Source organism: Pleurodeles waltl, chromosome 7, assembly GCF_031143425.1.
Source record: "Pleurodeles waltl isolate 20211129_DDA chromosome 7, aPleWal1.hap1.20221129, whole genome shotgun sequence".
In the NCBI taxonomy this organism is placed as follows: domain Eukaryota; kingdom Metazoa; phylum Chordata; class Amphibia; order Caudata; family Salamandridae; genus Pleurodeles; species Pleurodeles waltl.
Genome location: NC_090446.1, coordinates 1311628418 through 1311649378, shown reverse-complemented (window position 1 = coordinate 1311649378; position 20961 = coordinate 1311628418).

Sequence of the window (20961 nt, the reverse complement as noted above, 5' to 3'; positions counted from 1 at the left end):
TCGGCGTAGGAGATGATGTTGAGGCCGTGGCATCTGATGATCTTGACAAGCGGGCCATGTAGATACTAAAGAAGGTGAGGCTCCCCAGCTGGTTTCTTTGGGTCTGAAATGAATGGTGGGAGTCTGACTCTCTGGGTAATTCCGGTGAGCAAGGAGTGGATCCACCCCAAGGCCTTGCTGCAGGTGCCTGCGTCGTGTAGTTTGATGCATAAGGCAGTGTGGGAGATTGTGTTGAAGGCGGTGGAGAGGTCGAGGAGGATGAGGTCAGCTGTTTCTCTGTGGTCTGGTACCGTGCGGCTGTCATCCATGGCTGCGAGGAGAGCAGTTTCAGTGCTATGGCTTCTCCTGAATCTGGACTGGGAGTGCTGAGGATATGGTTAGTCTCGTGGAACTCCATGAGCTGCTTGTTGATGGCCTGGCCTTTGTAGTCATGTCACTCCCCCTACTTCCCATGTTTGACAAATGGAATCCGCCCTGCTGAGTAAACCTAAATTGTGAGTTGTCAGACAGTGGTCTATAGACAAGTGAACACTATTCTGGTGTTTGAAGTTGCTGAAACAGTGCCTCCTCTGTGTTGCAGTCAGGTCACTCTCTCTGGTATACACACTTGACTAATGTTCTTCCCCCAGGTTAGTACACTTCAATTGAGAGTTCACTAACAGATGTATTGTGGCATGTAACCACAGTGCTAGTGTTTGTAGTTACAGGAATAGTGCCTTTTGGGAGTTGTAAACATGCCAGTGCCTGTACTACACACACTTGACAAATGTCATCTCCCCAGGTGTGTACCCTTAAATTAATAGGTACTAAACAGTGGTAGTTGGAAAATTGACCACTGGTCTGGTGTTTAGAGTTATAGGACAGTGCATCATCTTCCTTTGCAGCGTCGAAGATGTCTTTGTCATCTTCTTCACCTAAAATCTCTCAGACTATGGCGGTCATTATGACATTGGTGGTGAGTGATAAAGCGGTGGTAATACCGCCAACAGGCTGGCGGTAATACTGCCAAATTATGACCATGGCAGTGATAACTCCCATAGACAGCCAATGTACCACACAAACAGCCAGGGTGTAAACACCACGCACCACAGCGGTAGCCATCAACAGCCAGGCGGAAGACAAGGTACCGCCCACCATATTATGACACAGCACACCGCCACGATTTCTGGGGTGGTACCAACACCATCAAAAGCCTGGCTGAAACACAACTGCACCAACTGTGCAGGGGCAACATGTTGGAAGGGGGCAGGCACCGCAGAGGGAAGGGGGGTACCTCAGCTGAAGTGGGGAACTCGCCCACTGGTTCTGGAGGGGGCTCCATGCCAATTTCCCAATGATGGGGAGTGCAAGGTCACAGTCTCTGAAGTTGGGAATTGCCCTCTGCTTCTGGAGGGGGCTCCATACTCATTTCCCACTACTGGGGAGTGCAAGGTCACAGTCTCCAAAGTGTGGAACTTGCCCAATGCTTCTGGAGGGGGCTCCTTGTACAGCAGTCCCTAGAGGGTGGCCTACATGGCCTCTGCTGGAGGTGAGGGGTGCATTGTCTCTGCTGGGGGAAGTGTCTCCTGGGCAGCCTTTGCTGGAGGTGAGGGCTACTTTGTCTCAGCTGGAGGTGAGGGCTTCTTGCCTTTTATTGGTGGTTGAGTGGGAACCATTACTATCATTGGTGCTTGAGTGGGAACCATTACTGTCATTGGTGGTTGAGTGGAAATCGCTACTTTCTTTGGTGGTCGAATGGGAACCACTGCTGTCATTGGTGGTTGAGTGGGAACCTTACCCTTCCTGGCTGGAGGAGTGGGATCCTTCCCTTTCCTGGCTGGTAGAGTGGGATTCTTCCCCTTCCTGGCTGGTGGAGTGGGACCCTTCACTTTCCTGGCTGGTGGAGTGGGATCCTTCACTTTTTTGCCTCCACAACTAGGATGTGCCTCCACTGTCCCCGTGGACTGTTTGGCTGAGGTGCTGGGCTGGGTCCTTGGGACCCTGCTCTTATGGGCAGGACGGGGGGCAGAGGGGGAGGGAAGAGGTCGAGTTTGGCAAGGAAAAGCTTCTTAGGGAAGGTGAGGCGGGATGAGGGAGGAGGGATGGGAGTGGAGGTTGAGGGAGTGGTTGTTGGAGGAGTATGTCTGCTGGACTTGGGTACAGGTGCATGGGCAGTGTGCTGATGTGAGGTGGATGGCTGTGGGTGTCGTGTGTTTGTGTCCCTTAGGAGGGGAGGACAGGCAGGGTGGGAGAGGACACAGGGGATCCATGGACGGTTGTTGTGGAGGTGTCTGCTAGTGAGGTGTGTGTGCTACATGATGTGGCGATGGTGGTGCTGGCTGTTGAAGCAGTGCATGCAGGTGTGAGTGTGGATGTGACTGTGAGGAAGGAGGAGGAGGAGAAGACAGGATGTCGTTGTGTGTGCAACTGCCTGTTGTTTGTGTGAGTGCTTGTGGCCTGAAGTGTGCTGCTTGTGTTTGACTGTGCTCCTCTTGTGTGATGTTTTGTGTGCATGCTTGTCTGTATGTGTGCATGGGATGGGTTGGGGTTGAGGAGACTGTGACTGGGAAGTGGTAGTTGGAGGGAGGACGGTAGGAACAGGGACAATGGCTGCCATCAGAGAGGAGGTCAGAACCTGGGACGATCTCTGTTGGGCCGCCAATCCACTGTGGATGCCCTCCAGGAATGCATTTAATTGCTGCATCTGGGACGCCAGTCCCTGGATGGCATTCACTATGGTTGACTGCCATACAGAGATGGTTCTCAGGAGGTCACTAGCCTCCTCACTCAGGACAGCAGGGCTCACTGGGGCAGGGCCTGAGGTGCCTGGGGCGAATGAGATGCCCACCATCTGGGGGAGCGGGCACAGGCAACTCATTGAGGGGCTACTAGGAGGGCAGTGCTGGTATGAGGGAGGCGGCTGTACCTGGAGCTGGGGTTGTCCCAGAGGTGTCCTCCACCACAAGGGAGCTCCCATTGGAAGAGGAATTAGAGTCCATGTTGTCACCTCCTGTCTCTGCCGTGGTGCTCCCCCTGCCCTCCGTCCCACTGGTTCCCTCTGCGCTGGTGGACTCCGCCTCCTGGGTCCTGTGAGATGCAGCTCCCTTGGTCACCAGTGCCCCTGCTCCTCTGCCAGATGATGCTAATGCACACATGGACAGGATGACATAAGTAAAAAGTAGGGGGGAGAGAGAGAAAGGGAACACTAGATCAATTACAGCACCAACACCACAGTTGGCATACACGTTACCATCACACACAGGGTTCAGGATTGAGCACTATATACCACACTGGCAATCAATTGGCTAGGTGCCACAGCAAGATGAGGGCCAAACACCGCCATCTGCAGGCCTCCTGGGACCTACTAAGCCCTGTCTGACATGGAATACAACCTAGCTAGGGTTTTCTGAATGTGCTATACACCCATTACCCTTGAGCTGGGTCACGCTGCAATGTAGTTACGCCCACTGTACTCACCCCCTTGTGACTGCTGTGATGCCCTCAAGTGCCCATCAAGCTCTGGGTAGGCCACTGCCAGTATGCGGGCCATCAGGGGGGTCAGGTTCCTAGCTGGGCCCCCATGGTCTTCCTTGCCCATCATCTCAGGACCTCCCAACTTTTCTGACAGTGGTTGCTCTGCCTGCTGGTGACCCCCAGGGTCCACACCTCCTTGGCGATGGCACGCCACACTCCCTTCTTCTGATGGGCGCTGACCTGCAGAAGTAATACGGATGGATGGACACCATTACACATACAATCCAGCCTGTCACACATATGGCCTACAAATCCCATTTCCATCTTGATTGGCACACACATCACCCGGCACCCACCATGTACACTGCCAACAGACATACCACCCCTCCAAATTATACGATGCTTGCACACACATCTCCATACAATTTTGGCACATGATATTGGTCTGGAGGCCCATACAGCAGTCCATACTGGGGTAGGACCCCTTCCACCAAATGCTCCAACTCCTCCGAAGTGAAGGCAGGGGCCCTTTCCCCAGTCACACGGGCCATGGTAGGTTCCAGACACAGGTCACAGCAGCAAACGCAGTGTAGGTGTTGTCCTGTGGAAAGTCAGGAATCAAGTGAGGATTTAGATAGAAAATGACGGTCACGTCTGCGGCGGTGTACACCGTCACCGCTGATCCCAAATGCCCACTGTACTTTATAAAGCCCCATATTAGCCAATGAGGAATTGCACGGCGGTGCAAGACTGCCTTCAGCCACAACGCCCAACATCGGCAGAGTTACCTCACTTCCACCAATCCCTACATAAAGGACAGGCGATCGCCATTTAATGGTGGTGGACAACATTCAGATAATCCATAACTGCGTCATTGCTGATGACTGCACGTACATTGCCATTTCCACTGTCCCATCACATTAATGCTCTATGTACACTAATGTGTTGGTTCCATTGTTCAGATTGTGACAGCCTACTCACTCTTGTGTCCCTTATGTACCTACCACTGTGGATGAATAGGAGGAGACAAGCCCCGTGTAAAGACCCCTTGTGGACTTGTCTACACTTGAGGAGAGGAACATAATACTCACCTATAGACTGGACAGGGTCACAATCACAGAACTGTGTGCCTAATTGGAGCCTGATCTGATATCAGCTATCCATCATCCGACTGGGATCCCCCCTCTTGCGCAAGTCCTATCAGTGCTCCATTTCCTGGCAACTGGTGCTTTCCAAGTGACAGTGGGCTTGGCAGCAGGAATGTCACAGCCAATGCTCTCAATTGTGTTGTCAAGGGTTCTGTCTGCCTTGGTCAAACACATGTACAGCTACATCGCTTTCCCCCAGGTGGAAGATTTGCCCACTGTGAAGGCAGCATTCTATGCAATGGGACATATACCAAATATTGTTGGGGCGACTTACGGAACACATATTGGTGGTCATTACAACCCTGGCGGTCAGTGTTAAAGAGGCGGTAAAACCGCCAACAGGCCAGCAGTAAAAAATTTGGAATTATGACCATGGTGGAAACCGCCAACAAAGACAGCCACTTTAACACTCCGACCGCCACGGCGGTACAGACAAACAGCGCGGCGGTCACCGCCAACAGACAGGCGGAGGACAGTGTACTGCCCACAGTATCACAACAGGCCTATCCGCCACCTTTTCCGGGGCGGATTCACCGCAGATAAAAACACGGCAGAAACAGACATTTCAAAGGGAAAACACTCACCTCTACACACCCCAGGAGGAACGACGACACCATGGAGCCGGAACTCCATATTCTCCCTGCAATAGTCTTCCTGCTCCTATACGAGGATCAACAACGCCGGCGGCGAAGACCACTGTGAGTACTGCACCTACGACATAGGGAAGGGGGAGGGAAAAACACAGGGACACACACAACCAACATCACAACCCCCACCCCGACCCTCACCCACTACAACACAAATACCAATGCATAAACAAACATTACAGTAACAACCCCCAACCCCCCCGGCCCCCCGGAAGAATGCAAAGACAAAAGGAAATGAGTTGAACCATTGTAATATATCAAAATACAGTAACCAAATATATACATATATATATATATATATATATATATATATATATATATATATATATATATATATATATTCAAAGAAAACGAACACCCGACTTGCCAAGGCTCTGTTATGGCGGTCTTGATGTGGGATCGGGTATCCCATAAAATATTTGTAAGTTCACTCATTCAATCAAACGAGAGATCAAGACACCAAACGAATAGTTCCAAAATATATTGCAAAAAAGAAAGAAATGGTGTTCCTCCCAAATATCAACATAGAAGCTCGAAGACTAAAATATTACTGGAATCAGAATCAGATTAACTGCCAAGGTGGGTGTTCATTTCCTCACTTAAATTTAACCCATTGGGCGACAGAGTCATGAATTTAATAATGTATTTAGATTCAAGGGCACGTAGCATTTTTTGTCTATCTCCACCTCTTAAGTTAGATTTAATTTGATCGAACTCTGTCACCCAGTGGGTTAAATTTAAGTGAGGAAATGAACACCCACCTTGGCAGTTAATCTGATTCTGATTCCAGTAATATGGCGGTCTTTGCCCTGTTCAGCGGTACCTTCCATGGCAGTCTTTGCCCTGTTCAGCGGTGCTTGAGTTGGCAGTTTCTGACCTGTTCAGGGGTGCTTGCCCTGTTCAGCGGTGCCTTCCATGGCGGTCTTTGCCCTGTTCAGCGGTGCTTGAGTTGGCAGTTTCTGACCTGTTCAGCAGTGCTTGCCCTGTTCAACGGTGCCTACCATGGCGGTCTTTGCCTTGTTCAGCGGTGCTTGAGTTGGCAGTTTCTGACCTGTTCAGCGATGCTTGCCCTGTTCAGCGGTGCATTCCATGGCGGTCTTTGTCCTATTCAGTGGTGCTTCAGTTGGCAGTTTCTGACCTGTTCAGCGGTGCTTGCCCTGTTCAGCGGTGCCTTCCATGGCGGTCTTTGCCCTGTTCAGTGGTGCTTGAGTTGGCAGTTTCTGACCTGTTCAGCGGTGCTTGCCCTGTTCAGCGGTGCTTGCCATGGCGGCCTTTGCCTTGTTCAGCGGTCCCTGGCCTGTTCAGCAGTGCTTGCCAAGGCGGTCTTTCATTGCCCAGCAGGCCTGTGGCTGGCGGTCCTTCATGGGTCAGCTGGGCTGTGGCTTGCGGGGCCCTCCTGGCCAGTGACGATTGGGCTGGCCTCCTGGGCAGTGACTCCGGCGGTGGCCTCCTGGCCAGTGATGATTGGGCTGGCGGTGGACTCCTGGGCAGCGGGGATGATGGTGGTCTTCTCTGCCGTGCTGCCCCTCCCAGACTTTGGAGATTTCTTCTGCCCCTTCCCCACCTTGGGAGGAGTCACAGCTGAGTCGACACTGCCCGTGGGACCCTTGTGAGCGGCTTTGCTGGCTGGAGTCTTCCCCCTCTCCCACCGGGCACTGTCCAACTTCTGGTACTTCACACGGGGGGGGGGACTGGCTGTGCTGTGGCTCCGTGCCACACTGGCTGTCCTGGTGGCCGGTGCATTCCACATACCTGTAACAGGCACCACTTGTCCCGGCGATTTTTTGGCTGAGGTGCTAGTACGGGACCTATGAGTTGGAGGGGGGGTGGGAAAGAGGTCAAGTTTGGCCAGGAAAAGTTTCTTAGGAACACTGGGACGGGTAGCTGGAGGGGGTTTGGGAGTGGAGGAAGAGGTAGCAGTTGTAGGAGGTGTACGTTTGGTGACTTTGGGTGAAGGTGCATGCGCTGGAGGCTGTTGTGAGGTGGATGGCTGTTGAGTGGGTGTGTGCCTGCGTTTGTGTATCTTCGGAGGGGGCGTCACACACACACTGGGAGAGGACACAGGGGAAGTGTAAATGGGAGTGGGGGTGGTGACTGCACGTGAGCGGGGTGTGGTGGTGGGTGCGCTGGTGCAGGATGTAGTGGCTGTAGAGGTAGTGCATGCAGGTGAGAGTGTAGACGAGACTGGAAGGGAGGAGAAAGACGACGGGGGGGACACAGTGGAGGCAGTGGATGTTGGTGTGTCTGTATGTGTGTGATGCTTGCGTGAGTGCCTGTGGGATGTGTGGTGCTTATGTTTGCCTGAGCTTCCCTTGTTTGGTGAGGTGTGTGCAGGCTGGTCTGATGGTGTGCTTGGGATAGGCTGGGGTACAGGAGATTGGGTCTGGGTGGAGGAAGTTGGAGGGGGGAGGCTAGAGACAGGGACAATGGCTGCCATCAGTGCTGAGGCCAGAGTTTGCAGGGTTCGATGAAGGGCAGGCTGACCAGAATGAATGCCCTCCAGGAATGCATTTGTGTGTTGCAATTCCCTTTCTACACCCTGGATGGCATTCAAAATGGTAGACTGCCCAACAGTGAGGGACCTGAGGAGGTCAATGGCCTCCTCACTGAGGGCAGCAGAGGTGACAGGGGCAGGGGCTGAGGTGCCTGGGGCAAAGGTGATGCCTACCCTCCTGGTTAAGCGGGCACGGGGCGAAGGCTGAGCGGCTGCTGGGAGGGCGGTGCTGTTAGGGGGGGTGGCGGCTGTACCTGTAGAAGTGCGGGGCACAGATTTTTCCGGCACCACAAGGGAGCTCCTATAAGAGGATGAGTCTGTGTCACTGGTTGCTGATCCTGTCCCAGCTGTGAAGCTCCCCTCGCCCTCCATCCCACTGGTGTATTCCGAGTCTGTGGTGTGGCCCTCCATGGCCATGTGGGATGCAGCTCCCTCGTGCTCCGCTGCCACTGTACCTCTGCCTGATGATGCTGATGCACACAAGAACAGGGAGACCACAAAAAGGGCGGGGCAGAAGAAAGACAGGTTGAGTGCATGGCTTACCACTACCGTTGGCGGACAATACAGACACAGCAGCCCCCTGCACTAAGTCGTGCTGTTGGGCTCTACAGATGCAATCCCTGGGATATGTCCTACATGGCTATGGTCGACATCTGCACACATAGATGACACAGGGGCATGTATACCTGTACTTGGCACTCTACAGAGGTGGGGTGGGGTGCCACATGGCCTGCATTACGGAGGGGCCTAGCCTACGGAACTCGTCCTGGCCTAGGGAAACCCACAGCCCTCCTCCCCCACCCAGACACCTTCACTGCGCGCAAAGTTCCCTGAATGATGATGTACTCACCCCCTTGTGTCTGCTGTGATGCCCTCAAGCGCCCATCCAACTCAGGGTAGGCCACCGCCAGGATCCGGAACATCAGGGGGGTCATGGTTCGACGGTCACCCCTCCCACGTTGGGAGGTCATCCCCAGCTGAGCCTCCGCCGTCTTCTTGCTCCAGCGGCGAATGTCCTCCCATCTTTTCCGGCAGTGGGTGCTCCGTCTGTGGTGGACCCCCAGGGTCCGGACGTCCTTGGCGATGGCACGCCAAATGTCCTTCTTCTGGTGGGTGCTGACCTACATGACATATACAGGGGAAGAAGAGAAGTCATTACCAACTGCACCGTCGAAGTGAGTGGCTCACATCCCTACCCTTGCCATGTGGCACATGCATTCACAGTCCTTCAGGCACGCAGAACTGTGCCTCCTTCATTCTTACAACCAGCCCTCTCCACACAGGCATAGCCCATACAACGTGCTCCCTGTGTACTTACCTGTTGGTCTGGAGGACCGTAGAGTAGCATGTACTGGGGAGGGCCCCGTTCACAAGCTTCTCCAACTCCTCTGCAGTGAAAGCAGGGGCCCTTTCCCCAGATGCACGAGCCATTGTCTCTTCCAGACCGAGGTCACAGCCGCACTTGCAGTATAGGTCCTCTCCTGTGGAAGATCAGGTATTGAGTGCTTCAACAGATAGAAAATGCCGGTGACGTCCGCGGCGGTGACGTCCGCGGAGGTGCGTATCATCACCGCTGGCGCACTTCGTCATTGGCTCCTGGGACCCATAGGGTCCAATGTTAACCAATGCAGCATTGCGCAGCGGTCTTCGACCGCCTACCGCAATGGTGTACAACGTCAGTGCAGTTACCTCACATTCCATTGTCCCAGTTTAGAGGTCAGGCAGCTGCCATTTCAGGGGCCAACATGGCTTCATTTTCAACTGCGTCACACATACCTAGGCCTGGACTCAACACACATACAGACAACTTTTTGGATTATGTTTCGTGTTCTGTGTAGCTGTGGGTACTCTGTGGTCGCTGTTGTCCTTCCTAGGCACCGTCAGCTGGGACATGTGAGGAGATGGCGGAATCCTCCGGTGTACCGACCGCTGGTGGACCTGTTGACAATGGAGGAGTGACATTTAAGCATCACCTACAGGTTTGACCGTGCCACAATCCAGGAACTGTGTACCCAGTTGGAGCATGACCTGATGTCAGCTATCCGCCATCCCACAGGGATCCCCCCTCAAGTGCAGGTGCTATCAGTGCTCCATTTCCTTGCAAGTGGGTCATTTCAAACAACAGTGGCCATGGCATCAGGGATGTCCCAGCCTATGTTTTCCAACGTGTTGTCCAGAGTGTTGTCTGACCGGCTGAAACACATGAGGAGCTACATCGTTTTCCCTCAGGTGGAGGATTTGGCTACTGTTAAAGGTGAGTTCTATGTCCTTGGACATATCTCCAACATCATAGGTGCCATTGATGGGACCCATGTGGCTTTGGTCCCCCCCAACAGGAGTGAACAGGTGTACAGGAAATGGAAGAGTTATCATTCCATGAATGTACAGATGGTATGTTTGGCAGACCAGTACATCTCCCAGGTAAATGCTATGTTCCCTGGCTCTGTGCATAACGCCTACATCCTGCGGAATAGCAGCATCCCTTATGTGATGGGTCAACTCCAGAGGCACTGGGTGTGGCTATTAGGGGACTCTGGTTACCCCAACCTGTCATGGCTACTGACCCCAGTGAGGAATCCCAGGACCAGGGCAGAGGAACGCTACAATGAGGCCCATGGGCGGACTAGGAGGGTGATCGAGCGCACCTTCAGCCTCCTGAAGGCCAGGTTCAGGTGCCTCCATATGACAGGTGGTTCCCTATTCTACTCACCAAGGAAGGTGTGCCAAATCATTGTGGCCTGCTGTATGCTTCACAACTTGGCTTTGTGACGACCGGTGCCTTTTCTGCAGGAGGATGGTCCAGATGATGGTGTTGTAGCAGCTGTGGAGCCTGTGGACAGTGATGAGGAGGAAGCAGAGGAAGAAGACATTGACAACAGGGACTCAGTTATCCAGCAATATTTCCAGTGACACACAGGTGAGAACACATTCCTGCCTACTACAAGTACTTTCACACTTCTACCTCTATCCTGTCTGTCGATTTCACCCAGTATATGGTAACTGAGTTGTACATTTCCCTTACGGTTTCACAGGTGGGGTTTACAACGTGTGTCATCTGCTTAGATTCCTCATGGACTTGAGATGTGTGACATAGGTATGTTGACATTACAATTGAAAACGCATTTTGTCACTATCATTGCTAATACACTAATTCGAAATCACAGACTGACTCCAGATTGTTTTGTGGTTCAAGGGTGTTTATTGAAGTGCTCAATATTGGAGGTGGGTTGTAAATTGGTGAGGGGTGATGGTGGAGGAATGTCCATGGCAGAGTCCAGTCTATTAGTCTCACAGGTGCATTGCCCATATGGGCATACGAAGTGGAGCTGGGGCAGTTCCAAGATGGACGGGGTTACAAAGTGGGACAGTAGGATGACAATCAGGGTGGTCTCTTTTCTTGGCGGGGGTCTTGGCATCGTGCTCTGTCTTTGTCCTGGATCTGAGGGACCGTTTGCGGGGTGGTTCTCCATCTGCAGGGGGTGGGGTGCTGGTGTGGTGGTCCTGTGGCGGGGCGTCCTGTCCACTAGTGCCGGCAGAGGTGGTGGGCAGTTCATCGTCCATGCTAGTGTCAGGGGCCCCTTGCAGTGCCACAGTGTCCCTCCTGGTGTTGAGTATCTCCTTCAGCACCCCTACGATGGTGCCCAGGGTGGAGCTGATGGTTCTGAGTTCCTCCCCGAATCCCAAATACTGTTCCTCCTGCAGCCGCTGGGTCTCCTGAAACTTGGCCAGTACCGTTGCCATCGTCTCCTGGGAGTGGTGGTAGGCTCCCATGATGGAGGAGAGGGCCTCGTGGAGAGTGGGTTCCCTAGGCCTGTCCGCCCCATGTCGCACAGCAGCCCTCCCAGTTCCCCTGTGTTGCTGTGCCTCCGTCCCCTGGACCGTGTGCCCACTACCACTGCCTCCAGGTCCCTGTTGTTGTTGGGGTGGTGGGTTATCCTGGGTTCCCTGTAGTGGTGGACACACAGCTGATTGACGTGTCCTGTGGACAGAGGTATGGGCCCGCTGGGTGGGTGCTGTGCTGGAGTTACCAGAGGGTGGAAGGTCTGTGGTGGCCTGTGACTGGGTGTGGGGAACCGACTGTCCGGAGGCCCACGATGGTCCGGGTTGGTCATCTGGATCCAGTTGGACAGAGCTGCTGTAATCACTGTGGGCCTCTTCTGTGGGTGGGGTGGAGATGTCTGGACCCTCCTGTCTGGTGACATTGGGTAGTGGTCCTGCAGGGGTATAAAAGCATGATTATTGCATCTGTGTGTGTCATGGTGGGCAATGGGTGGGTGAGCGTGTACCCCAGTGCTAGCATTCCTGTGTGGGGGCTTGTGTGATGATGGTTGAGGGGGGTGTTATGGGTATGTGCAGTGGGCATGCTTTAGTGATGGGTGTCCAAGCTTTGTTGTGTCATGCAGGGCTTGGTGTTTGGATGGGTGGTTTGTGTTATTAGTACATTGTGAGGAGTTGGAGTGATAGGGGAGGGGGCGAGGGTGGGGGTCTGTGATAGCATGCAGGTAGGGTGAGGGATATGATAGTTAAGATTTGACTTACCAGAGTCCATTCCTCCACCGACTCCTGCGAGGCCCTCAGGATGCAGAATAGTCAAGACCTGCTCCTCCCATGTTGTTAGTTGTGGGGGAGGAGGTGGGGGTCCGCTGTCAGTCCGCTGTACCACGATGTTGTGTCTTGAGACCACGGAACACACCTTCCCCCGTAGGTCATTCCACCTCTTCCTGATGTCGTCCCGATTTCTTGGGTGCTGTCCCACTGCGATGACCCTGTCTACAATTCTTCGCCATAGCTCCATCTTCCTAGCTATGGAGGTGTGCTGCACCTGTGATCCAAATAGCTGTGGCTCTACCCGTACAATTTCCTCCACCATGACCCTGAGCTCCTCCTCAGAGAACCTGCGGTGTCTTTGCCGTGCCATGGGGTGGTGTAGGTGATGTGTGGGGTGGTGTATGTGGTGATAAGTGTGGTGATATGTAGTGGTGTGTGGTGTTTTGTGCGTGGAAGTAGTGTGGGTGATGGTGTTGTGTGCCTGTGGCTGCTAGTTTGTGGATGGTGGTGTCTCTCTCTCGCCTTCTTTCTGAATTTTTTGTCGTAGGGGTTTGTGGGTGATGTGGGTGTGTGTTTTATATGGTATTGGGTGTGTGTATGTGTAGCAGGTGTGTGTATTTTGACTTGTCCAATGTGGCTGTGTTTTGTAAGAGTGTGTGTATTTTGAGCGCGGCGGTGTGTACCGCCAATGGAATACCGCGGTTGAAAGACCGCCACGTGGATTCGTGGGTCGTGATAGCATGGGTGTTTTTCTGTTGGCGTGACGGTGGAGGTTTTGTTATCGCCAGTTTATCACTGACCTTTGGTGTGGCGGACTTGTGTGGGTGTCTGAATTTTGTCAGATTTCGGGATGTGGGTCGTAATAGCTGTGGCGGAATTCCACAGCCGCAGCGGTGTGTTGACGGTCTTCTGCACGGCGGTAAGCGGCTTTTACCGCCAATGTTGTAATGACCCCTATTGTGTTTGTCCACCCCCCCCAGCCAGAATGAACATGTGTTCAGGAATCAGAAGAGTTTTCACTCACTCAATGTGCAAATGATGGGCCTGGCGGACCAGTACATCTCCCATGTCACTGCCACGTATCCTGGGTCGGTGCATGAGGCCTGTGTTCTGAGGAATAGCACTATCCCACAGCTGATGGCACAACTACAGAGGCACAGAGTGCGGCTAATAGGTGAGCCTGAGTGCCCACACAATGTATGTCAGTGTATGCATTCTTGTTTTGACCCCATACCATTGTGTAAGGCTAATGTTTGTCCCTCAATACTTACAGGTGACTCAGGCTACCCAAACCTATTGTGGCTACTGACCCCTGTGAGGAATGCCAGAACAGGGGCTGAGAATCGTTACAATGATGCACATGGGTGAACCAGGAGAATTATCGAAAGGACCTTCAGCCTCCTGAAGGCCAGGTTCAGATGCCTGCATCTAACAGGTGGATCCCTGTTTTACTCACCCAAGAAAGTCTGCCAGATAACAGTGGCATGCTGCATGTTGCCCAACCTGGCCCTCAGGCGATATGTGCCTTATCTGCAGGAGGAGGAGACTGGAAATGCCCCTGTGGCAGCAGTGGATCCTGAGGACAGTGAGGATGAGGAGGCAGAGGATGAGGATGTGGACAACAGAACATCAGTTATACGTCAATTCTTCCAGTGACACACAGGTGAGACACTGTAACTGACCATTCCTCTGACTATTTTATCTGTGTGGCTGTAGCAGGATGGCATTCACTTCCTTTGCATCTCTACTGACTTTCACCAATGGCTTCTAATTTTGCAGATGTTGATGATATTACAACAGTGTACTGATGTCACGACTACAGAGAGCTACATACCATTAATTGTATGCTATCACAGTTTTCAGATCAATTGCACATGATGTGACTGTTTCCATAAATTCACATTTTCATCACATTAAACACTGTCAGTCAAGTTGGTGTTTATTGTAGCGCAAATAATTGACAGGAAAGTGCAATAGAATGGGGGTGATGGTAGAGGAAAGTCCAGGGTATGGTTACAGTCTGTTTGTAGCACAGGTCCATTGTCCAATGGCCATAGGAAGGGGAGCAAAGACAGTTCAAAGTGGACAAGGTGACAGGGGGACACAAGGGGAACATTCAGGAAGGCCATTTCTTGGCAGTGTTCTTGGTCTTGGCAAGTGTCTCTGGCTTCTGTCTGGGTGGCAGGGAACGTTTGCGGGGTGGTGCACCTTCTGCAGGGGGAGGGGTGCTGGTGGCCTGTGGGTCCTGTGGAAGGGCCTCCTGCCCACTAGCTTCAGTGGAAGTGGAGGGCTAGTCAGTAGGCTGGCTAGTGGTAGGGGCCCGCTGGTGTGCTTTCCATTACCTCATGATGTTGGCCATGTTTGCCAGCACCCCTGCTATGGGGATCATGGTGGTGTTGAGGGCCTGCAAATACTTCCTGATCTCCTGATGGTGTTCCTCCTGCAGCTGCTTGTTCTCCTGCATGTTGATAAGGATCTAACTCATCTTGTCCTGGTATTGTTGGTAAGCCCCCAGGACATTAGTGAGTGCCTCCTGGAGAGTCGGTTCCCTGGGCCTGTCCTCCCCCTGGTGCAAAGCGGTCCTCCCAGTGTCCCTGAACCCCTGTGCCTTTGTCCCCTGAGCGGAGTGTCAGTGCCACTGGCTCCAGGACACTTAGGTGGTCATTACAACCCTGGCGGTCGGTGTTAAAGCAGCGGTAAAACCGCAAACAGGCCGGTGGTAAAAAAAATGGAATCACGACCGTGGCGGAAACCGCCAACATAGATAGCCACTTTAACACTCCGACCGCCACGGTGGTACAAACAAACACCGCGGCGGTAACTGCCAACAGACAGGCGGAGGACAAAGTACTGCCCACAGTATCACAACAGTCCAATCCACCACCTTTTCCGGGGCGGATTCACCGCGAACAAAGACACGGCGGAAACAGGACTTGGAGGGGAAAACGCTCACCTCTACACACCCCACGAGGAACCAGGATGCCATGGAACCGGAACTCCACATACTCCCTGCCTTTTTCTTCCTGCTTCTCTACCAGGAGCAAAAACGCCGACGGCGAAGACCACGGTGAGTACTGCACCTATGACACAGGGGATGTGGAGGGAAAAGAGAGTGACACAAAACATACCCACCCCCACCCTCACCCACGACAACACACACACTAATACATCATGATACATTACAGTTACACCCCTTAGCCCTCCGGAAGAATGCAAAGACAAAAGGAAATGAGTTGAACGTTTGTAATCTATTAAAGTTCAGTATTCAAAAAATATATATACACTATTAACAAATATATACTCCAATAATACAAGTCCAAGGTATTTCACCATTAAAGTCCGTAGACCACTGGGCCCAAATGCATGGGAGAGGCCCACACAAGATACCCGATCAAAACGGAGAGAACACTGCTGGGGCATCAGTTTGAAATACAACAGGCACCTCAGGGGGAAGGGAAGGGAGGGCACCTCAGCCGGATGAGTGCACGATGCCAGATCCACGAGAGGGCTCCATGCCCATTGATGTATCCTGGGGAGTGCAAAGCCACAGTCTATCAAGTCTCTACAGTGGGTGGTTTGCCCACTGCTGCATCCTGGGGAGTGCAAAGCCACAGTCTCACAAGTCTCTCAAGTGGGTGGGTTGTCCACTGCTTTATCCTGGGGCGTGCAAAGCCACAGTCTCACAAGTCCCTCAAGTGGGTGGTTTGCCCACTGCTTTATCCTGGGGAGTGCAACGCCTCCACTGGTTCTGGAGGGGGCTTTGTGCCCAGAGTGCTTCATCCTGCCAAGGACTGAGGTAGTGAATGGGATACTCCACTGGTTCTGGAGGGGGCTTTGTGCCCAGAGTGCTTCATCCTGCCAAGGACTGAGGTAGTGGAGTGGATACTCCACTGGTTCTGGAGGGGGCTTTGTGCCCAGAGTGCTTGTAAGGAAATGCCTCCTGGGCATGGTTACCCCCTGGCTTTTTGCCTTTGCTGATGCTAAGTTTTGATTTGAAAGTGTGCTGAGGCCTGCTAACCAGGCCCCAGCACCAGTGTTCTTTCCCTAACCTGTACTATTGTTTCCACAATTGGCACACCCTGGCATCCAGGTAAGTCCCTTGTAACTGGTACCCCTGGTACCAAGGGCCCTGATGCCAGGGAAGGTCTCTAAGGGCTGCAGCATGTCTTATGCCACCCTGGGGACCCCTCACTCAGCACAGACACACTGCTTGCCAGCTTGTGTGTGCTAGTGGGGATAAAACGACTAAGTCGACATGGCACTCCCCTCAGGGTGCCATGCCAACCTCACACTGCCTATGAAGTATAGATAAGTCACCCCTCTAGCAGGCCTTACAGCCCTAAGGCAGGGTGCACTATACCATAGGTGAGGGCAGAAGTGCATGAGCACTATGCCCCTACAGTGTCTAAGCAAAACCTTAGACATTGTAAGTGCAGGGTAAGAGTATATGGTCTGGGAGTCTGTCATGCACGAACTCCACAGCACCATAATGGCTACACTGAAAACTGTGAAGTTTGGTATCAAACTTCTCAGCACAATAAATGCACACTGATGCCAGTGTACATTTTATTGTAACATACTCCCCAGAGGACACCTTAGAGGTGCCCCCTGAAACCTTAACCGACTATTCGTGTAGGCTGACTAGTTTTAGCAGCCTGCCACACACCAGACATGTTGCTGGCCACATGGGGAGAGTGCCTTTGTCACTCTGTGGCTAGTAACAAAGCCTGTACTGGGTGGAGATGCTTATCACCTCCCCCTGCAGGAACTGTAACACCTGACGGTGAGCCTCAAAGGCTCACCCCCTTTGTTACAGCACCCCAGGCCATTCCAGCTAGTGGAGATGCCCGCCCCCTCCGGCCACGGACCCAGTTTTGGCAGCAAGGCCAGAGGAGATAATGAGAAAAACAAGGAGGAGTCACTGGCCAGTCAGGGCAGCCCCTAAGGTGTCCTGAGCTGAGGCGACTCTGACTTTTAGAAATCCTCCATCTTGCAGATGGAGGATTCCCCCAATAGGATTAGGGATGTGCCCCTCTCCCCTCAGGGAGGAGGCACAGAGAGGGTGTAGCCACTCTCAGGGCTAGTAGCCATTGGCTACTAACCCCCCAGACCTAAACACACCCCTAAATTCAGTATTTAGGGGCTCCCCAGAACCTAGGAACTCAGATTCCTGCAACCTAAGAAGAAGAGGACTGCTGAACTGAAAACCTGCAGAGAAGACGGAGACACCAACTGCTTTGGCCCCAGCTCTACCGGCCTGTCTCCCCACTTCTAAAGACACTGCTCCAGCGATGCGTTCTACAGGGACCAGCAACCTCTGAAGCCTCAGAGGACTGCCCTGCATCTAGAAGGACCAAGAACTCCTGAGGACAGCGGCTTTGTTCACCAAAGACTGCAACTTTGCAACAAAGAAACAACTTTGAAACAACACACGTTTCCCGCCGGAAGCGTGAGACTTGCCACTCTGCACCCGACGCCCCCGGCTCGACTTGTGGAGAACAATCACCTCAGGGAGGACTCCCCGGCGACTGCGAGACCGCGAGTAGCCAGAGTTGACCCCCCTGAGCCCCCACAGCGACGCCTGCAGAGGGAATCCCGAGGCTCCCCCTGACCGCGACTGCCTGCTTAAAAGACCCGACACCTGGTAAAGGCATTGCATCCGCAGTCCCCAGGACCTAACGGATCCGAACTCCAGTGCAGGAGCGACCCCCAGGTGGCCCTCTCCCTTTCCCAGGTGGTGGCTACCCTGAGGAGCCCCCCCTTGCCTGCCTGCATCGCTGAAGAGACCCCTTGGTCTCCCATTGATTCCTATTGAAAACCCGACGCTTGTTTGCACACTGCACCAGTCCGCCCCTGTGCCTCTGAGGGTGTATTTTCTGTGTGGACTTGTGTCCCCCCCGGTGCCCTACAAAACCCCCCTGGTCTGCCCTCCGAAGACGCGGGTACTTACCTGCTGGCAGACTGGAACCGGGGCACCCCCTTCTCCATTGAAGCCTATGCGTTTTGGGCACCACTTTGACCTCTGCACCTGAACGGCCCTGAGCTGCTGGTGTGGTAACTTTGGGATTGCTCTGAACCCCCAACAGTGGGCTACCTTGGACCCAAACTTGAACCCCGTAGGTGGTTTACTTACCTGCAAAAACTAACAAACACTCCCCCAGGAACTGTTGAAAATTGCACTTTGTCTAGTTTTAAAATAGCTATATGTCATTTATGTGAAAACTGTATATGCTATGTTGCTAATTCAAGGTTCCTAAAATACCATTCATTTGAAGTATTACTTGTAAATCTTGAACCTGTGGTTCTTAAAATAAACTAAGAAAATATATTTTTCTATACAAAAACCTATTGACCTGGAATTGTCTCTGAGTGTGTGTTCCTCATTTATTGCCTGTGTGTGTACAACAAATGCTTAACACTACCCTCTGATAAACCCACTGCTCGACCACACTACCACAAAATAGAGCATTAGAATTATCTCTTTTTGCCACTATCTTACCTCTAAGGGGAACCCTTGGACTCTGTGCATACTATTCCTTACTTTGAAATAGTTCATACAGAGCCAACTTCCTACAGTGCTTCATCCTGTCAAGGACTGAGGTAGTGGAGGGGATACTCCACTGGTTCTGGAGGGGGCTTTGTGCCCAGAGTGCTTCATCCTGCCAAAGACTGAGGTAGTGGATGTATCTCTCCACTGGTTCTGGAGGGGGCTTGGTGCCCAGAGTGGTTCATCCTGCTCGTGGCGGCCCCAGTAGCGTCGGAGCTTTTGGCGCTCATTGGCCTGCAGAGCTTGTGGCGGCGGTGACTTGGCAGCGGTGCTTGTGGCGGTGGTGTCCTTGGCAGCGGTGCCTGTGGCGGCGGTGTCCTCTGAAGTGGTGCTTGTGGTGGCGGTGTCCTTGGCAGCGGTGCTGGTGGCGGCTGTGTCCTTGGCAGCGGTGCTTGTGGCGGCGGTGTCCTTGGCAGCAGTGCTTGTGGCGGCGGTGTCCTTGGCAGCGGTGCTTGTGGTGGCGGTGTCCTCTGAAGTAGTGCTTGTGCCGGCGGGGTCCTTGGCATCGGTGCTTGTGGTGGCAGTGTCCTCTGAAGTGGTGCTTGTGGCGGCGGTGTCCTTGGCAGCGGGGCTTGTGCCGGCAGTGTCCTTGGCAGCGGTGCTTGTGGTGCCGGTGTCCTTGGCATCGGTGCTGGTGGCGGCGGTGTCCTCTGAAGTGGTGCTTGTGGCGGAGGTGTCCTTGCCAGCGGTGCTGGTGGTGGTCTTGTCCGCCGTGCAGGTTTTCTGCGACTTGCCTGTCTTTCTGTGCCCCTTCCCCACCTTGGATGGTGGCGCAGCTGTCTTCCCACTCCCAACTGTACTCCTGGGAGAGGCTTTGGTGGTGGACGTTTTGCATTTCTCCCGCCGGGCACTGGGCAACTTTTTATGCTTTTGAGGTGGGGGACTGTCCGTGGTCAGGCTCCTTGGCACACTGGCTGCCCTGCTGATTGGCGCACTCCAGAAGCCGGTTAATGCTGGCACCACTGTGCCCGGTGATGTTGTGGCTGAGGTGCTGGGTTGGGACCTGGAAAGGCGGGCCCTAGGGAACTGAAGGGGTGGGGGAGGTGAGGGGAAGAGGTCAAGGTTGGACAGGAAAAGTTGTTTGGACACACTGGGACGGGTAGATGGAGGGGGTTTGGGAGTGGAGGAAGAGGTACTGGTTGTAGGATGTGTACGTTTGCTGACTTTGGGTGAAAGTGCATGGGCTGGAGGCTGTCGTGAGGTGGATGGCTGTTGGGTGGGTGTGTGGCTGCGTTTGTGTACCTTGGGAGGTGGGCTCACAGACACACTGGGAGAGGACACAGGGGATGTGTGAATGGTAGTGGGGGTGGTGAGTGCAAGTGAGCGGGGTGTGGTGATGGGTGTGCTGGTGATGGAGGTAGTGGCTGAAGATGTAGTGCATGCAGGTGTGAGTGGAGACAAGACTGGGAGGGAGGAGGGAGACGTGGAGGAGGGGGATACAGTGGAGGCAGTGGATGTTGGGATGTGTGCATGGGTATGATGCTTGTGCGAGTGCCTGTGGGAGGTGTGGTGTTTATGTTTGCCAGAGCTTCCCTTGTGTGTTGAGGTGTGTGCATTCTGGTCTGATGGTGTGCTTGGGATAGGCTGAGGTACAGGGGTTTGGGTCTGGTAGAGGAAGTTGGAGGGGGGAGGCTGGACACAGGGACAATGGCTGCCATCAGTGCTGAGGCCACAGTCTGAAAAGCTCGCTGTTGGGCTGGCCGACCAGAATGAATGCCCTCCAGGTATGCATTGGTCTGTTGCAACTGCCTCTCTACACCCTGGATGGCATTCAAAATGGTAGACTACCCAACAGTGAGGGACCTGAGGAGGTCAATGGCCTCCTCACTGAGGGCAGCAGGGCTGACAGGGGCAGGGGCTAAGGTTCCTGGGACGAAGGAGATGCCCACCCTCCTGGGTGAGCGGCCACGGGTCACAGGCTGAAGGGCTGCTGGGAGGGCGGGGCTGCTGGGAGGGCAGCGGCTGTACCTGTAGATGCGGTGGGCACAGAGGGGCCCACAACCGCAAGGGAGCTCCCATCAGAGGAGGAGTCTGTGTCATTGGTCTCAGCTCCTGTCCCCGTAGTGGAGCTCCCCTCGCCCTCCGTCCCACTGGTGGCTTCAGACTCCGCTGTCTCGTCCTCAA